The sequence below is a fragment of the Symphalangus syndactylus genome, chromosome 9 (genome assembly GCF_028878055.3).
Source record: "Symphalangus syndactylus isolate Jambi chromosome 9, NHGRI_mSymSyn1-v2.1_pri, whole genome shotgun sequence".
Lineage (NCBI taxonomy): Eukaryota > Metazoa > Chordata > Mammalia > Primates > Hylobatidae > Symphalangus > Symphalangus syndactylus.
In genome coordinates, this window is record NC_072431.2 from 29,135,581 (window position 1) to 29,154,592 (window position 19,012).

At 40.2% G+C, this 19,012-nt stretch overlaps 1 long non-coding RNA gene across 2 annotated transcripts in view; it reads left to right on the forward strand.

Annotated features, from left to right (window-relative positions):
* The window catches only part of LOC134731410 (uncharacterized), a 41,953-nt gene extending 37,637 nt beyond the window's left edge, over nt 1-4,316 (forward strand). For both annotated transcript variants that reach the window (XR_010113635.1, XR_010113636.1), the window contains 2 exons: nt 3,084-3,259; nt 3,968-4,316. This is a non-coding gene — a long non-coding RNA (uncharacterized lncRNA). The remainder of the gene's footprint in view (nt 1-3,083; nt 3,260-3,967) is intronic.
* The last annotated feature ends 14,696 nt before the right edge of the window (nt 4,317-19,012 follow it).

A 19,012-nucleotide genomic window follows, 5' to 3' on the forward strand; every position in this document is an offset into this window, starting at 1 on the left:
TAATTCAACCAAGGTTTCTTAATTTGGAGCCCTAGGACCTCTGAGAGTCCTCAGATTTTTCTCAAAATTCAAAAGGTCTGTGAGAATGTAACCTTGTGTTTTCATTTTCTTAATATAAATATTAATGCAACACAGCTGTGTCATCTGGATGAACATGAGATTCTAATATCTGCCTATGTATTTGTGTTCATAATCAGGTGTACACCAAACTGAGGGCAAATGCTGTTACTACTCACTGTGCAAGACTTTTGAGGCAATTTGGACATAGACAAGTGATGGGAAAATTGAATCATTATATGGCTCATGACAGTGTTGGAAATTCAAACATCCAAAGACCTGTACCTTTGCTAAGTGCCATGCATATGTTGCTGATAAAGACGCAATAGGCCGGGCGCAGTGGCTCACGCTTGTAATCCCAGCACTTTGGGACTCTACTAAAAAATACAAAAAATTAGCCGGGTGTGGTGGTGGGGGCCTGTAGTCCCAGCTACTCGGAGAGGCTGAGGCAGGAGAATGGCGTGAACCCAGGAGGTGGAGCTTGCAGTGAGCCGAGATTGCGCCACTGCACTCCAGCCTGGGCGACAGAGCAAGACTCCGTCTCAAAAAAAAGACACAATAAACACTCTTTTGTTAAATTATACTTACTATTTTTCAGTATGGGGAGTGTGCATTCTAAATTGACCAATCTTCAGTAGTTTAAAATGACTTTATAATTAAAATAGCAAAATAATAATAATTACAATTTAAATAACGATTAGCAATAATTAAGATTGTCATGAGTAAAAATAATTATGCCAACTCATCTTTCTATTAATACACCTAGCATTGACAATATAAGTTCAGCCAATATCTGCTTTTTAAACTGTCATGAATTTGAATTGTATTGGTTATCATTTTGTTTACATATACATACATATATCTATATCTATAGATAGTTTTTTTTTTTTTTTGAGACAGGGTCTCAATCTGTCACCCAGGTGGGAGTGCAGTGGCACAATATCGGCCCACTACAACCTCCTCCTCCTGGGCTCAATCCAACCTCCCACCTCAGCCTCCAGCGTAGCTGGAACTATAGGTGTACGCCACCATGCCCAGCTAATTTTTTGATTTTTTGTAAAGATAAGGTCTCACTATGTTTCCCAAGCTTGTCTCAAACTCCTAAGTTCAAGGGATCCACCTACCTCGGCTTCCCAAAGTGCTAGGATTACAGGCCTAAGCCACCAAGCCCAGCTTATATTTAATTTGCAAATTTGTTTTAGTTTTTATGATTGTATGGCACACATGTAGTTTTATATTTTTACATATTTCAGAAATTTTATAATAAAAAGTAATAAAGGTATGCTGAAGATCTGCAAGAATTTATTTTCTTTAAAAGAGATTTGTATATACCCTGGATTACTCAAATTCAGACATTAAACCAGATTATCTCTTTCATGTTGAAAACCCTATGATAAGGAAACTAATAAGTGTAGGATACACACAGAAGGGCTAGGAACCAATGGGGTGTCCTCAGATCATTATGAGACTTTTCATTATAATCATTAAACTATTTTTTTTTGAGAGAGAGAGAGGGTCTCACTCCATCACCCAGGCTGGAGTGCAGTGGCATGATCTCGGCTTACTCTTCGACCTCCTGGGCTCAAGCAATCCTCCCACCTCAGCCTCCTGAGTAGCTGGGACTACAGGCATGCACCACCACACTCAGCTAATTTTGTTTTGTTTTGTTTTAGATGGTGTTGTTGTTGATGGTGGTGGTGGTGATGGTAGAGACAAGGATTAAGAGCGAGTTGCCTGGGTTGGTCTCAAACTCCTGGGCTCAAATGATCCTCCCACCTCAGTCTCCCAAAGTGCTGGGATTACAGGCCTGAGTCACCACGCTCAGCTCAAACTATTGTTTCTGTCTGCTTTCCTACAAGGAGAAAGTAAAGACAGCAGAGATATTCTAGCTGATCAAGAATGAAATGCTACCATGCAAATTCAAAACTATAAAGGGAAGCATCTCACACTTTGCATGGTTATATCTCATCACTCAGAGGTCAGTAGACAGGGAAAGAGCTAGTAGTTACCATCTAGTCAAATAAGGACTGTCTTGTCCGTGGAGGATTCATTACAAAACTGTTCTTAATATTTGTGAGCTACAAAGTCCACACATCTGAGTGAATTAACCCAGCAGTTTTGTTGTAGGAACCCAGCTGGAAAGTGTTTCTAAACAACTGATAGCAGCTTCTGTTTTCTTCAAGCCTAAACAATGACAAAGACATTTCTTTTTAAAGTTCTAGGGAGGGTGGAAAGGGTACGGCTTTTTAAATGTGTAGTGTTTATTCCTAGGCTGGCATCCTCTTTGCCTCTATTGATGAGCAGCACCTCTCCCTTTAATTTAAATTCAGTAGTTTGGTGATCATGTGGTTCCAGAGGAGAAGGCAGAAGTGATGGTGCAGCAGAGTCCCCACTCCTGTAACCCATGTGCCGAGCTATAATCTGATAGATTCATGTAATAATAGGTTTCTAAATTGTGGAGTCAGACACAAAAGGTCATCAGCAGATGGTGAAACTGGTTGGGCCAAGCTAAGGGAATAACGCACCCTGAAGGGCACACTGCCTTGGACTGGCACAACATCACATGTGCTTTCTTCCTTCTTTTAGTCCTAATGTGAATGGATCTTCTCAAGTACGTGAAGTACTAGAGACCAGAGGAGGGCATCTAACCCCAGACAGCAAAAAGACAGGATGTCCACAGATGCTTGGTGGGAGAGATTGGACCAATAAACATGACAGTGACTCACTCCAGCAATCTGTGCCTCTTTCGCAAACATTTGAACTCAGATTGAGAGTGAGTTAATGGTAGATATAACTAGAAGCATAAAGACACAAAAAGACAATAATGACAGCTTGATATTTTGAACAGTTACTGGGTCCCAAACAATGCTTTAAACATGTTACACCCATTATCTCATTTGATCCTACAACAAGTCTATGAGGTAGGTAGCACTAGTATGTGGAAACTGAAGCCAAGAGAGATTAGGTAAAGTGCCTGATAGTACACATAATAAGCCAGAATTCTAACTCAAGTAATCTCATTCCAGGACTCCAACTAAGCCACTATGCTGGGAGCAGAGATGGGGAAGAATTGCTGAGTCATGATAAGAGAAGGCACTACAGGAAGAAATAGTGAACTCTTACAGCTGGGCAAGCAATGAGTCAGCCTGGGTGGTCACTCCAGATGCTCCCAGACACATCCCAATTTCTGGGATGTCTTGCTGTGAGTGGTTTGTCACATATGTCCTAGTTGTGCAACTGTTCCTTGGGTTCCTGTGAAGCCTAATCTCATTTCCACAAGTATCCTTGTAATAAGCCTTCTCCATTGTTTTGGATAAGCTGTGGATAAACTCTCTTGCCTCCCAAAAGCCTAAACCTGGAGTAAGCTGGAAATGATTCTCCAGCAGTGGTTCTCAAACTTTAGTGTACATCAGAATCACCTGGAGGTTTGTTAAACCAGATTGCTGGGCTCCACCCCCAGAGTTAGTGATTCACTAGGTCTGGGAGGGGCCCAAACATTTCCATTTCTAGTAAGATCCCTGGTGATGCTGATGCCACAGATACAGGGACCGTATTTTGAAAATGGCTAATTTAGAGACTCACTAACCCCAATGTGGAGATGCCCAGAAACAGCGGCCTCAACTGGGAGCTTGTTAGAAATGCAGGGTCTCAGCACCCACACAGGCCTACTGAACCAGACTCTGCATTTTAAAACCCCTAGGTGCTTTGTGTTCATGTAAAGTTAGAGAAGCACTGCTAGAAACATCAGGAAGCCACACACACAGAGGCTAATTTAGCAGGTTGGGAGTGTGGCCTGGGCATGGAGACTTCCCAGATCTCTCTATGTGATTCTAATGTGCAGCCAAGGTTGTGAACTGCTAATCTTTTGGTGACATACTGGCATTTTCTTTTCCTCCACACCAATGCACAGGATATGTACTTCTCAAGGAAAAAAAGTGGTCACTATATATATTAAACTGACAGAGGAAAAGTGGAAATAACGTATGTCTTAGATCTCCATTTTGGCGAAGACAGGCTTCAGCTATAAAGAATCGAAGAATAAAATGAGACCAACAAAGTGAAATCATTTCTGAACCCAGTAAATATTACTGCAGCACTGATCTGCTGAACCAGCAGAGGAGTCTGAAAGAAAAATCTGCTCATCCCAAATGAGTATTTACTCTCAATATGATGTGTTTCACTAGCTCCTTTCCTCTGAAGCACTTTTTTTCCCTTGCATTGTTTTTTTTCTAATTATATGTGTGGCTTTAGACAAATTATTCCAATTCTCTGCACCTCGAGTTTATCAAATAAAAATCAAGAATAATCTCTAGCTCATAGTGTGCAGAGACTGAGTTTGATTCTGTATGAGGTGCCCAGCGCAGGCCTGGCCATCTAGTGGGAGAACAGTAAATGGTCTACTTGGGAGAACTCCTCAGTTAGAACTTTAATGATTAGGTAGCTAATGATCTGTAATACCCTCCTTAGCACCTGTTAGTCTCACTTTAATGAGGAGAGTATGTCCAGCCTTTCACAGGAAGCCACAGATACTCCAGCCAGCAAGGTTGGAGGCAAGGCTGGATCTGGACCAAAGAGGCTGGTCAGCAAGTGCTTGGGAGCCAAGTCCTGAAAACATTCATCAGAAACGTTTCCTGCAGCTTCAATGGCCTATAGACTGGGCAGCAGGCAGCTCTCTAAATTTTACTGCAGTCAGATGTTCAGGATGGGAACCTGCTCAGAAAGGGTGGGGCGCAGCATTTCAGGGGTTATGGTCATCTCCAGGAGAGTGGAGTAGGTTGTGAAGAGGCGAGTACTTCTACAGAATCTCTGAAGCCATCATTTTCACATAGGAAATACAGATGGTAAGGAATTGAGATGAAAAATGAAACAACTCTTTCAAGTGTGTTTCCTCCACACTTCTCTCTTATCCTCCTTTGTCTGAGCTCTTCCATGGGTGGTATTTTAAAAGCTGCCTTTTCCAGTAGAAGTTTTGTTATACTTTAAAAATGCTCAGAGGAATTTTTCCAATTTGGAGTCAATATACTTTGTATACTGATGAGATACTGCAGTTAAGTAATTAGCTGTCTGCAACTAGTTAATTAAGAGGTACTGCAGTACCTTGGCCTCAGGCATCAAGCAAGTCTAGCTGATAAGCTGGAAATTGGCAAATAAGAGGATTGACAAGACACAAGAGCATAATGCGACACTCAGGAATTTGTTTTTACGGTGGGTAAATGAGTGAGTGCCACCTAAAGTTGTACAGGTGGGTCTTTTTAAGAATCCCAAATATTGTCAGGAAAGCAGAGACTTCCAACTGTTGGAAAACGTAGCAGTAAACAGAATTCTTCCTGAATTTCATTCTATTTTTCCTTTTCCTATCACCCCAGTCCTGAAATTACTGAATTCAAAGGGAGAGTTAAGATTGAGAAACCCTTGAGGTTGCCACCTGGCAGGGTCACAACTAGCAGAGACCTCGTGTGGACTTTTAAACGGCAGCTTTTCCTCTAGCCAGACCCTTGCCCTTGCTCCAGCATCCAGCTTGCTGAGTAGGACCTGAACTGGACTCCACCTACACTTACCCTTTGGGAATTCATGCTCAACCTGCACAACCATAGGCAGGACCCCCACCTCCCACCCACCCAGATCAAAGGAAGACTAGACCGGAGAGTAAATCCTCTCGGAGAAGAGATCAGATCATTTCTCCCTACCTTGGAAGGAAAGGAACATTTCCAAGTGAAAGGTCTTGTCTGCTACTCACCTACAGCCCAAGTCCCACGGTGCCTTGAGTGTTTGCGAGTGTCTCCTCACACCCAGAAATGCCCCACTAAGGGACATCTGCATTTCTTGGAGCTAAGAATTACCTATTGGTGAGTGGAGTAGGAAATAGAGGAATAGTATCAGAATCTGGGCGGGCCTTCCACATGCCCACCTGAAGACCATGATGTGTGACCACGCCCCCTTAGGAGCATGCCCTCTCCCACTCCCTGCTCCCATCGCTTGCAAATTCTTACGTAATGAGAAAATCCTGAAAGAGTATACACATGTGAAGAGGATCAAAGCAGAAAACAAATTGGGAAATTACAGATTCCTCCTTAAGTCAAAGCACTAGACGATTTGAATGGTATCTCTCTCCCACGCAGTGTTCTTCAATGCCATGCTCATTGTGAGCTGCACTGACTACCTGCATAAGAATCACTTGGATACATGTCAAAAATACATCCTAGGCTTACTAAATCTGAATTAGTAGGAACAGAGCTAGAAATCTACATCTTTTAACAAAGTATCCAGGTGACTTTTATGTATTCCGAAGTTTGTGAATGACTAATCTACCAGGACTGGTATCTTACACAGTCAATGTTTGTTTATCTATCAGAATCTGGGAGGGCTTTCTGCACGCCCACCTGAAGACCATGTGTGACCACGCTCCCAGAGGAGCGTGCCCTCTCCCACTCCCCAATCCCATGGCTTATGACTTCATTCACATTTAGGAAGTGGACAGTGAATCCCCGATGTCATTTACACAGGTATCTATTAGCCCAAACCTAGTATAATTCTACTTGACTGTAAGCACAGAACAGCAATCTAACTTCCACTGGCCATAAATAATCATGAGCTTTTGCTAAGCTGTTTCCATTAAACTTATATGGGATCAATCATCCAGTTCTGAAACCGCCCTAAAACCAATCATATCTCAAATACATGCCCATTATCGTGTATCCCCTTTCACTCTGTTTCCAAATCTTGGGACAGTGCTGAGAAGAAGCTCTTTGCTGAAAGAGTGAAGGTATAGTGGGGATGGAAGGAGAAACACATGAGTAGGTCAACTTGTGTCTGAACAAGGCAGTCCATTTCCTGGCCACATTCAGAACCTCCTTTTTAGTGCCCATAGAAGACTCCATGAAGTTAAAGGATGCAAAGGGCTTTAGGACAGACCAGGAGAACAGCTTTAAAGTAGCCAGGGTGTATTAGTTTCCTATTGCTGCTATAGCAAATTGCCACAAATTTGGTGGCTTAAAACCACACAGATTTATTATTTTATAGTTCTCTTTTAGTTAAAAATCTGGTATATGTCTCACTAGGCTAAAATCAAGGCACCGGCAAGGCCGCATGCATTCCTTTCTGTGGGGTCTAGGTAGGACATTTCCTTGCCTTTTCCAAGTTCTAGAGGCTGTCTACACTTGTTGGCTTGTGACCTCCTTCGTCCATCTACAAAGTCACAAAGGCAAGGCAAGTCCCTCTCATATCGCATCCCTCTGAGCTCCTCCTGTGCCTCACTATTCCACTGGTAAGTATCCCTGTGACTATACCGGGCCCATCAAGATAATCAAGCATAATCTCCCCATTGTAAGGTCAGCTGATTGACAACCTTAATTCCATCTGCAACCTTAATTCCCCTTTGAATGTAAGCAACATATTCACAGGTTCCAGGGATGAGAACATGGACATCTTGAAGGGGAGGGTGATTATTCTGCCTAACACGCAGGAGAACTCTGAACCCTAGTTAAGGATGAGAGTAGATGTCATAAACACCACATGTCAATTCCAAGATATGAGGTTAGGCTACAAATAGGAAAGTAAATCTAGTGATCAGAAGCATGAGGGATTGAAGCAAACCAAGTTGCAGAACAGGAAAGAGGTTAGATAAAGTGGTTCAAGACCCATACAGAGAGTTATGCAGTAGAGTTGAAGGCTTGCTTTCACAGGATGCCAGTTGCATTGTGGCACCACTCATGAGCTTGAAAGGATATGTAGGTCCAGACAAAATTTCACTGATGCTATCTCATCTCTCAATCTCTTACCATTTGTCATAATCCTCCTGCTTACTTTTCTCTCTTCTGTTTACCTCTCTGATCTCTTCCATATCTTCCTCCTAACCCTTACTTTTTCTTCAAAAATAAATGAAAGAAAATCAACTATATATAAAATTGGGGGAAATTAATGTTTTTACAGTATTTTCTGAATTTCATTACATACATATACTACATGCCAGTGATATCTGGTTTGATTATAACCTTCTAAGAGGCATTACCTTGTATTTATCTTTGAAAAAAATTGAAAAAGTTTTACATACATTTTAGCACCTATTACAAAGAATCTAACAGTATCATGAACCCAGTAAACATTAAAATGTAAATTGATGGGAACAAAAAAGCATTTAAAAATTGTTTCAGGGGAAAAACAAGAGGTCAACCTGAGGTTCAGAGTTAAAGGAATTGCTGAGGAATAGATAATGCTACTAGGAACACTGGCTGAAATACACTGGAATGCAGAAAAAATTGGATTCCTGTTCTACTGGCTGCAGTTCTGCCTGAAGCAGAATTTTTTTCTTTTTTTTTTTTTTTAAATGATACTTTAAGTTCTAGGATACATGTGCAGAACATGCAGGTTTGTTACATAGGTATACACGTGCCATGGTTGCTTGCTGCACCCATCACCTCATCATCTACATAAGGTATTTCTCCTAATGCTATCCCGCCCATTGCCTCCCACCCCCTGACAGGCCCCAGTGTGTAATGTTCCCCTCCCTGTGTCCATGTGTTCTCATTTTTCAACTCCCACTTATGGGTGAGAACATGCAGTGTTTGGTTTTCTGTTCCTGTATTCGTTTGCTGAGAATGATGGTTTCCAGCTTCATCCATGTCTCTGCAAAGGACATTAACTCATTCTTCTTTATGGCTGCATAATATTCCATTGTATATATGTACCACATTTTCTTTTGTTTTTTTTTGTTTGTTTGTTTTTGAGACGGAGTCTTGCTGTCGCCCAGGCTGGAGTGCAGTGGCACATTTTCTTTATCCAGTCTATCATTGATGGGCATTTGGGTTGGTTCCAAGTCTTTGCTATTGTGAATAGTGCTGCAATAAACATACATGTGCATGTGTCTTTATAGTAGAATGATTTATAATCCTTTGGGTATATATTCAGTAATGGGATTGCTGGGTCAAATGGTATTTCTGGTTCTAGATCCTTGAGGAATCGCCACACTGTCTTCCACAATGGTTGAACTAATTTTCACTCCCACCAACAGTGTAATAGCATTCCTATTTCTCCATATCCTCTCTAGCATCTGTTGTTTCCTGACTTTTTAATGATCGCCATTCTAACTGGTGTGAGATGGTATCTCATTGTGGTTTTGATTTGCATTTCTCTAATGACCAGTGATGATGAGCCTTTTTTCATACGTTTGTTGGCAGCATAAATGTCTTCTTTTGAAAAGTGCCTGTTCATATCCATTGCCCACTTTTTGATGGGGTTGTTTTTTTCTCCTAGAGCAGATTTTTTTGGATCTCCTAACTGGAGCAGATTTCAGCATGTGTCTGTATTTGTGTATTAGATGCTGATACAGAATCATCCATGATCTTAAGTCATTCTCTGCCTCTGGCTCAGAAAGATAGTTGTATTCTACTGACTCTTCACTTTTGTGTTGGGTTTATTTTAAATTATAACAGTAATAAATGCTCAATTTATCTTCCCAAAATTCAAACCATGCAGAAATGCATGAAGAGCAAAAGTCACTGTTCTACTCCTTCCCCATTCCACATTCTCTCCCCCCAAAATAACCATTAAAGGTACATATTCTTCCTGGCCTTTCTCTGTGTCACACAGAGGCTTGTGAGCATATAGGTATATCATTTTTGTTGTTCTCATTAACTTGCTTTTTGCACTCAATACATCCTGGATATCCATCCATGGAAGTATAATTAATTCAACCACCTTTTTAATTGGCTTCATAAGGGAAAAATGCCCTGTGATTTGTTTAATTCCTCCTTTGTGGATGGATATTTACTTAGCTTCAGTTTTTTTTAAAAAAAGCATATAATGATTAATTTCACTTGCTTTTTCCTGATCAGTTTCAACTTCAGACATATTCTCACACTATATTGTGATGCTGCTTTTGAAGGCTATTAGGCTCCTGTGGATCCTGTGGAAGGTTGCTGTGGTCATCAATACACAGTATCAGGCCACCTGGAGTTAATCTGGAACAAAGCAAACTCAGATTCTGGACAACGGAGCAGAACCATCCTTCATTCTCCCCTGGGCATCTCTCTATCTACCCATAGGCTTCCTCTTCCCTCTCTATGAACTAACACAGAGGCTTGTGGGACTTAAATCAATAGTTCTCATAGGGCAAATTATCAAGTTTAGGGAATATCTTAGTCTGCCTTATTCCTCAATTTATGGAAGAGTATTGGGCAACAATCTCTGAGAATTCTCAAAATGGCATTTAAAAAAGAATATGGATTTTAGAGACAGACAAATCTAAATGCTCCATCTGTTAAATTCCTGATGTTGATCCAAACACTAAACATTTGTGTTAAGGGTGCTCCCAGGATTGCTGCAAGAATTAAATAGAATATTAGATGCTCAATAAATTTAAGAGTTCCTTTCATCTTCTTGTCTCCTTCTGTGTAGCCCCCTTGAATACCTGGGTCTCTCCTTCAACCCGACAAGGCACCAGTGCCAGCCAATATAGTCTTGCCCTCTCCTTGAATCATGGACTGGAGGCTGCTATTTGGTCTCAGTTCAGCCAGCTGATTTCCCTGAAGACTAGGTTTTTGTCCTTGCTCTTCTTTCACCTCATGTTTAGAAAGGAAAGATTTTCTTGAAGGACACTACTCCACCTAATTGTCCCATCCTCATTTCTCTAAAGCTTAAAAGCCTCTGGATTCCAAAGCCTGCCGGACATTGGATCAAAATTGCCAATCTTGGATTTAGACTTAACCTTCTCTTATTCATCATTCCCTTCATCTCCCCCCACCCCATCATTCAGTCTCCATTTATGTTTCTGTGCCCCCATTCCCTCCAATCTGTGCCCCCATTCCCTCCAATCCCTGTGCTGGTTCTAACATAGCTTTCCTTTGCTAGAACAATGAGGCATTGCCATGCAGTCTATTAGGCTCCCAGAAGTTCACCTGGGCTGATTGTTTATCTTGGTTCTAGTAAATAATGCTGATGAAGAGAAGGAAGTAAAGATGTCCAACAGAAAGGTATGTTTCTCTCTCCTTTCTGTCCCTCTTTCTTGCCTATTAGTCACTCATGGTACAGGAAGCACCCCTTTCTCCCAAATTGGGAAAATTTATCAGTCTATGGAGAGAAATCTCTGACAAAGTCAACTAAATCAATGAGCATACAATAGCCCGTTATGAGAGCAATGGGCAAGAGTGGAAAACAAAAATAGCCACTAATATTCCACAGGCCTGAGATCAAGTTAAAACCTTATAGAAACTAATCAAAGCTGGTCGGGCACGGTGGCTCACACCTGTAATCCCAGCACTTTGGGAGGCCGAGGCGGGCGGATCACGAGGTCAGGAGATCGAGACCATCTGGGTTAACACGGTGAACCCCGTCTCTACTAAAAATACAAAAAAATTAGCTGGGCGCAGTGGCAGGCACCTGTAGTCCCAGCTACTTGGGGTGCTGAGGCAGGAGAATGGCGTGAACCCAGAAGGCGGAGTTTGCAGTGAGCCGAGATTGCGCCACTGCACTCCGGGCTGGGCGAAAGAGCAAGACCCCGTCTCAAAAAAAAAAAAAAAGAAAAAAAAAGAAACTAATCAAAGCTTTCACCTTTTTATATTTGTACCTGGCTGTGTTATTATTAGAGTTATATCTAAGTGCTTTTCTGAAACATTTGCAAATGTGATTGCCAGAATGGCAGAGGCATAATATCAAGCATTCTGCTTTCATTAACGAATCTATCAGAACTTGCCTCTTAGCTTTATCACTAAGACCATTAGTGTCTTTAAATATTAAATAATCATAATAATAAAGAAAGAAAATGTTGTATATAATTTGCAGAGGTGCTATCTGTATTCATTAGGATATTATTTCAGCTGTTTAAACAGAGACCAAATCACAACAGCTGAAAACTAGATAAAAGGTTATTTCTCTCATTAAAGTTCAGTCAGATAGGTTCAGTAGGTAGACACTCTACTCCACAAGATCACACAGGGATCAAAGCTCCTTCTATCTTATTTTGTCATTTCTTACAGTGTTGTTCTTGTCATGGTCTAAACCAGCTGACCCCACTGCCACATTCATCCATCAGCCTATGGGAAAAGGGAAAAAGGACATGGAAGGCAAGCGGCTTCCTTTTGGGAACAAGATCTAGAATTATGGACGTTATTTCTGCTCACATGCCATTGGCCAGAACTTGGTTGTGTTGCCACACCTTGCTAAGAGAAACTGTGAAATGTAATTTCTAATTGAACAGTCATGTGTCCACTTAGACCTCAGGTGATTCTGTTACCAAACTTCACCATGCCACATATACAACTTCTAGCCTACTTAAAAATATATATTTTAATAATCATTTCCCCATGCTGTTAATAAATCTTCATGAACATCATCTTTAATGACTATGTAATGGTTGTACATATGAAAGTATTTCCCTGCTGTCAAACATGTAGGTAGTTTCCAGTTGGGGATTTTATAAATAGTACTGCAGTTAATACCTGCCATATGAATCTTTATTTGCTTTTCTGGTTATTTCCTTGGTATTTATTCCTACAGGTAAGACTGTTTTACTGAAAAGTTATACCAATTAACCTTCTCCTCAGAAGCAAATGAGAGGGCCAAATTTTACACCACCATCACTCACAATAATTTGGTCTTATTTTTATCTTTGCCAATTTGATCAATTGAAAATTATATCTAATTATAATTTTGAACTTCATTCCTTTAATTATTAGTTCATTTATTACTCATGAATTTTAACATGTTTCAGATACTTATCAATTATTTGTATTATTTCTCTTAAGAATTCATCTTTGCCCATTTATTATCTTAGCTTTTTTCCAACTGTAAAACAAGATAGTAATAGTACCTGCATAATAGGGTATGGTGAGAATCAAACAAGAAAAGGAATGACAGAAACTTTGTTTCTTCTGGTTTCTCCTGATCAAGTTCTGCAGACTTGGGCTCAGTCTATGTTGTAGCTACAATGGAGTGGTCTGAAGAGCCCTCATCACTCTGCCACAAAACTCCATCTTATTTTCTTCATCGTACTGATGATGATCAAAGATTCCATTTTTCAATGGTTTACTTATTTATGTCTCTCCTTCCCCACTAGAACCAGGCCCTTGTCTCTCTTCTCTACTGATATTTCTCTACCACCAAAACAGCATCTGGCACACAGTAGATGCTCAATTAATATTTTCTAGATAAATAAATAAACCTTCTTCCCTCACTGCCAGAATCTCTTGACCTTGTTAAAAACTTAGGCATAGTCTTCAATTACCTCTTTTCCAAAGACAAGATGTGATGCCCCCAACAAACCCTCCCACATTCATGCATACTCACTGACTCATGCTTCTAGGCTCTTCTTGCCTCAGCCCCCATCTGTCACACTTACAATCCCAATTCAAAGTGCCACCTCCAGTTGCTCCCTAACATTCCACTGAACTACATCACACATCTGGCATGGTTTCTACTAAAACATATAAGTTTCTAATTAGGAGTAGTCTCTAACGTAGTCTCTAATCACGAATGAAAAGAGAAGGCAAAAAAGAGGAGAAAAACTCTGATCTGGCTGACTATAAAATATCCTCATGCAGAAAGGAATGTGGCTGCCTAACTTTCTGGTTGGAATCTGTGAGCTAGCAACAGGCTGTGTTGGTAACAGAGAGCTTTTTCATATCCTCTGCCAGATGATGTGTACTTTTCCACACCACAGGGTGGAACAAATGGAATCCATGACTGTGTTTCTCAATCCAACACCACTGATGTAGCAGGATTTGGAAATTCTCAAGTTCAGCACGTAGTCTTTCTATATCCTGCTTATCAGAGCTGCTTCAATTAAAAAATATATTCTTGTACATTTTGAGAGGGATTTTCATGGGGTGTTAGGAGAGAACAGATGTGGTCCCTGTGTCTAGAATAAAAGTCTAGTTAATGTCAAATTTTAAATTTGTTTTATTTAGCATGCAGTAAGAGCTAAGAGCTATTGTACATTTTTTTCTTCAGTGTCTTGTCCTGTTTTACTTTTGTTGCTTCAGAATTAATATGAATAGTTTCAAATGCATTTTAATATTTGAAAATTAATTCCACTTTAATTGGCAACTATTATGGTCTATAGGAATAAACATTTTTGAGACCCAATAATTAAGTAATTAAATTTCAGAGTCTCTCTGACAAATTAAAAAGCAGGGAGAACATATGAATTGTTTTTAGAACTTAGGGCTTAATACTCCGTAGTAAAAATGTGAGCTATCTTTCTGAAGTTCCCATCGAAGGCATACCTCCAGTTCTCTCAATTCCGAAGCCTCTCTCAACCTCTCCTTCTCTTCCTGCATATACTCAGTTCCTTTCTGAATTGAATGGAAGTCCTCTTTAGTAAACCTACTTCAAAAGTATGTTCTGACCACCCTTAACCCCAGATCTTCCCATCTTGAAACAAGGGAAAATACCCTCTCCTCTCATTGTTCTATTTAAAAGTGTCTATAAACTCATGAAAAGACTGCATGTTACTTTAGAGTCACACGAGACACATTTTTACTGGAGATTCATTGTCAAGGGAATAAGTGGTTGGCCAGATAAATCTTTTCATGTGTCCCATTGTCTCACTACATCCTAAACGTTCGTTCAACAAGGCTCTCTATCGTGGCCAACATTCAGCATGCCTGCAACTAAAGCAGAGTTTGTTGTTTCTTCAGTCTTTTCCAGATACGGCCTGGGATTTACATCTGGGGAGCAAAGATATAGCAGCCCAAGAATAATTAGGTGGGGCAAAATATTTACTCTGATGAACAAGGCACTGACAAGGCAAGCGAACCAAAATATCCCCAGTCACGGATACGATGACAAACTCTCTCTCTCCAAGTCCTCCTGTCCTACTGTTGTTTGAGTGATTATACCTAACTCCATCTCAATTCCCCTCAATGTTCCTCACAAATTGATGACCTAATACTTCATGCCAGGATATTCCTTGTTATACTGGAATTCTAAGGCATTTTAATTATCATTATGCTTTCAGAGATACTGATTTCTACAATACAGAAAATGTTGAAACTTACAAGTCTGTGAAACCAGAACGTACAAAACCTATCTTGTTCTGAGTAGTATTGAAACTGTCAAGGGATAAATTGGTATTTAATAAAATCATCTTTTTATTATTACCATGGGAACGCTCCACAGTACACAAATACAGATGCTAAAAAGGAATAAAATACCCAGCACCTCTGGCATACATTAATATAAAGGCAACATAAAATGACAGACAAATATACAAAATTCTAAAATAACTACTCAGGACAATATTTAAAAGTTTCCAAGGTTTTCAGTTTAGAAGACCAATTTTTTACAAAGTTCTAGTATGTCAACAAAAGTGGGCATCAGTAAGACCTAGCCCAGTAGCTAATGAATCTGGAAAAGTCAATCTAACAGGACTCTATTTTTTGCACAGTAATTTAAAAGACATTACAGTTCAGATGTTCTAAGATTATTCTTCAGAAGAGTTCAGATAAATGACTTTGATAATGACAGCTTTGAATGTGGGCAGATCTTCGTTTCTAAGAGGAAATCTGAAACTAGGTTGTGGCAGTGACAGTCACAGGATCCTATAAGCAAGGTCACTGTTAGGAATGGCAGTAGCGTGACATCCTCTCAGCTGATAGCAATGGGCCTTGGGCCTGAAATACTTCCTTACCAAGAGATAAAGAGTCCTCACAGCCTGCGTTGGACTTGTCACCTTGGGTGGGAATATCTTTCTGTTTCAGACTCAATGTATGCTCCTTTGTTCTGCATAAGCATGTGTGTTATTTGGCACCTGGCCAACACCATGATTATATCTGTTCCCTGTGGAAAGGGAATGGCATTCTTCCACTATACCACAAGAGGGGTGTGTGCAGGCCAATGACCCTGTGCCAGCTGCCAGGAAGGACCCCCTGTCTGTGGAGGACCAATACCTACCACCAAAGCTGACCTCACTCCATCTCTTATCTATATGAGTGAAGCATTACTCCATCCAGTATTTCACTACTTTGAGTTTTCCTTGGAGACTCCAATACCAAGACGCAGTGGGCAGAAGTGCTTCTACTTCTGCTTCTGATAATAGGCAACAGATGCCACTTGCTTGACAGTCATGCTTTAGATGCGGCAAGAGTCCTGCCTCATAAGCACCTTAGAATGAGAATAAGTTGAAAATGCTAAGCTAGCTGCAGTAGCAGATGAGCTTCCAAGTTATCCTGCAGGACTTGTAACATTACATAGACATCAGTAAGATGGGTTCATCCAGAGGAGATGTGGAGGGAACACTGAACACTGTTTGTCTTGAAGAAGTTGTAGAAACTCCTAGGAAAAGCAGTGTACTGACCTGAATTTAATTTGTGAACCCAACCCAACGGTGAGCCAAAAATGAACTCACTGAGTTACAATAGGCCATCCAGGTCATGTGATCTAAAAACTTACATCATTATTTCACAGAGGCCAGCCTGTCAAACAGCTGTATCAGAATCCACCTGGGGGAACATTCTTTTTTTTTTTTTTTTTTTTTTTAAATACCTTAAGTTCTGGGATACATGGGCAGAACATGCAGGTTTGTTACATAGGTATACAAGTGCCATGGTGGTTTGCTGCACCCATCAACCCATCATCTACATAAGGTATTTCTCCTAATGCTATCCCTCCCCTAGCCCCCCACCCCCAACAGGCCCCAGTGTGTGATGTTCCCCTCCCTGTGTCCATGAGTTCTCATTGTTCAACTCCCACTTATGAGTGAAAACATGCAGTGTTTTATTTTCTGTTCCTGTGTTAGTTTGCTGAGAATGATGGCTTCCAGCTTCATCCATGACCCTGCAAAGGGCATGAAGTCATTCTTTTGTATGGCTGCATAGTATCCATGGTGTATATATGCCACATTTTCTTTATCCAGTCTAACATTTATGGGCATTTGGGTTGGTTCCAAGTCTTTGCTATTGTGAACAGTGCTTCAATAAACATACGTGTGCATGTGTCCTTATAAGAGAATGATTTATAATCCTTTAGATATATACCCAGTAATGAGATTGCTGGGTCAAATGGTATTTCTGGTTCTAGACCTTTGCGGAATCGCCAACACATTGTCTTCCACAATGGTAGAACTTACACTCCCACTAACAGTGTAAAAATGTTCCTATTTCTCCACATTCTCCCCAGCATCTGTTGTTTCCTGACTTTTTAATGATCACCATTCTAACTGGCATGAGATAATATCTCACTGTGGTTTTGATTTGCATTTCTCTAATGACCAGTGATGATGAGCTTTTTTTCATGTTTGTTGGCCACATAAATGTCTTTTTTGAGGAAGTGTCTGTTCAGATCCTTCACCCACTTTTTGATGGGTTTTTTCTTTTCTTGTAAATTTGTTTAAGTACTTTGTAGATTCTGGATATCAGCCTTTTGTCAGATGAATGGATTGCAAAAATTTTCTCCCAAACTGTAGATTGCCTGTTCACACTGATGATAGTTTCTTTTGTGTGCAGAAGCTCTTTAGTTTAATTAGATCACATTAGTCAATTTTGGCTTTTGTTGCCATTGCTTTTGGTGTTTGAGTCATGAAGTCTTTGCCCATGCCTATATCCTGAATGGTATTGCCTAGGTTTTCTTCTAGAGTTTTTATGGTTTTAAGTCTTACATTTACGTCTTTAATCCATCTTCAGTTAATTTTTGTATAAGGTTTAAGAAGGGATCCAGTTTCAGTTTTCTGCATATGGCTAGCCAGTTTTCCCAACACCATTTGTTAGATAGGGGATTCTTTCTCCATTGCTTGTTTTTGTCAGGTTTGTCAAAGATCAGATGGTTGTAGATGTGTGGTTTTATTTCTGAGGCCTTCATTCTGTTCCATTGGTCTATATATCTGTTTTGATACCAGTACCATGCTCTTTTGGTTACCATAGTCTTATAGCATAGTTTGAAGTCAGGTAGCGTGATGCTTCCAGCTTTATTCTTTTTGCTTAGGATTGTCTTTGCTATGCAGGCTCTTTTTTGGTTCCATATGAAAATTAAAGTAGTTTTTTCTTATTCTGTGAAGAAAGTCAATGGTAGCTTGATGGGGATACCATTGAATCTATAAATTACTTTGGGCAGTATGGCCATTTTCATGATATTGATTCTTCCTATCCATGAGCATGGAATGTTTTTCCATTCATTTGTGTCCTTTATTATTTCATTGAGCAGTGGTTTGTAGCTCTCCTTGAAGAAGTCCTTTACATCCCTTGTAAGTTTTATTCCTAGGTATTTTATTCTCTTTGAAGCAATTGTGAACGGGAGTTCACTCATGATTTGGTTCTCTGTTTGTCTATTATTGGTGTATAGGAATGCTTGTGATTTTTGCACATTGATTTTTATCCTGAGACTTTGCTGAAGTTGTTTAACAGCTGAAGGAGATTTTGGGCTGAGATGATGGGGTTTTCTAAATATACAATCATGTCATCTGCAAACAGACAATTTGACTTCCTCTCTTTCTCTTTGAATACCTTTGTTTCTTTCTCTTGCCTGATTGCCCTGCCCAGAACTTCCAATACTATATTCAATAGTAGTGGTGACAGAGGGCATCCTTGTCCCGTGCTGGTTTTCAAAGGGAATACTTCCAGCTTTTGCCCATTCAGTATGATATTGACTGTGGTTTGTCATAAATAGCTCTTATTATTTTGAGATCCATTCCATCAACACCTAGTTTATTGAGAGTTTTTAGCATGAAGGGGTGTTGAATTTTATCGAAGGCCTTTTCTGCATCTATTGAGATGATCATGTGGTTTTTATCATTGGTTGTGTTTATGTGACGGATTATGTTTATCAATTTGCGTATGTTGAATTTGAGTGTGCATCCCAGGGATGAAGCCGACTTGATCATAGTGGATAAGCTTTTGGATGTGCTGCTGGATTCGGTTTGCCAGTATTTTATTGAGGATTTTTCTCATTGATGTCATCAGGGATATTGGCCTGAAATTCTTTTTTTGTTGTGTCTCTGCCAGGTTTTGGTATCAGTATGATGTTGGCCTCA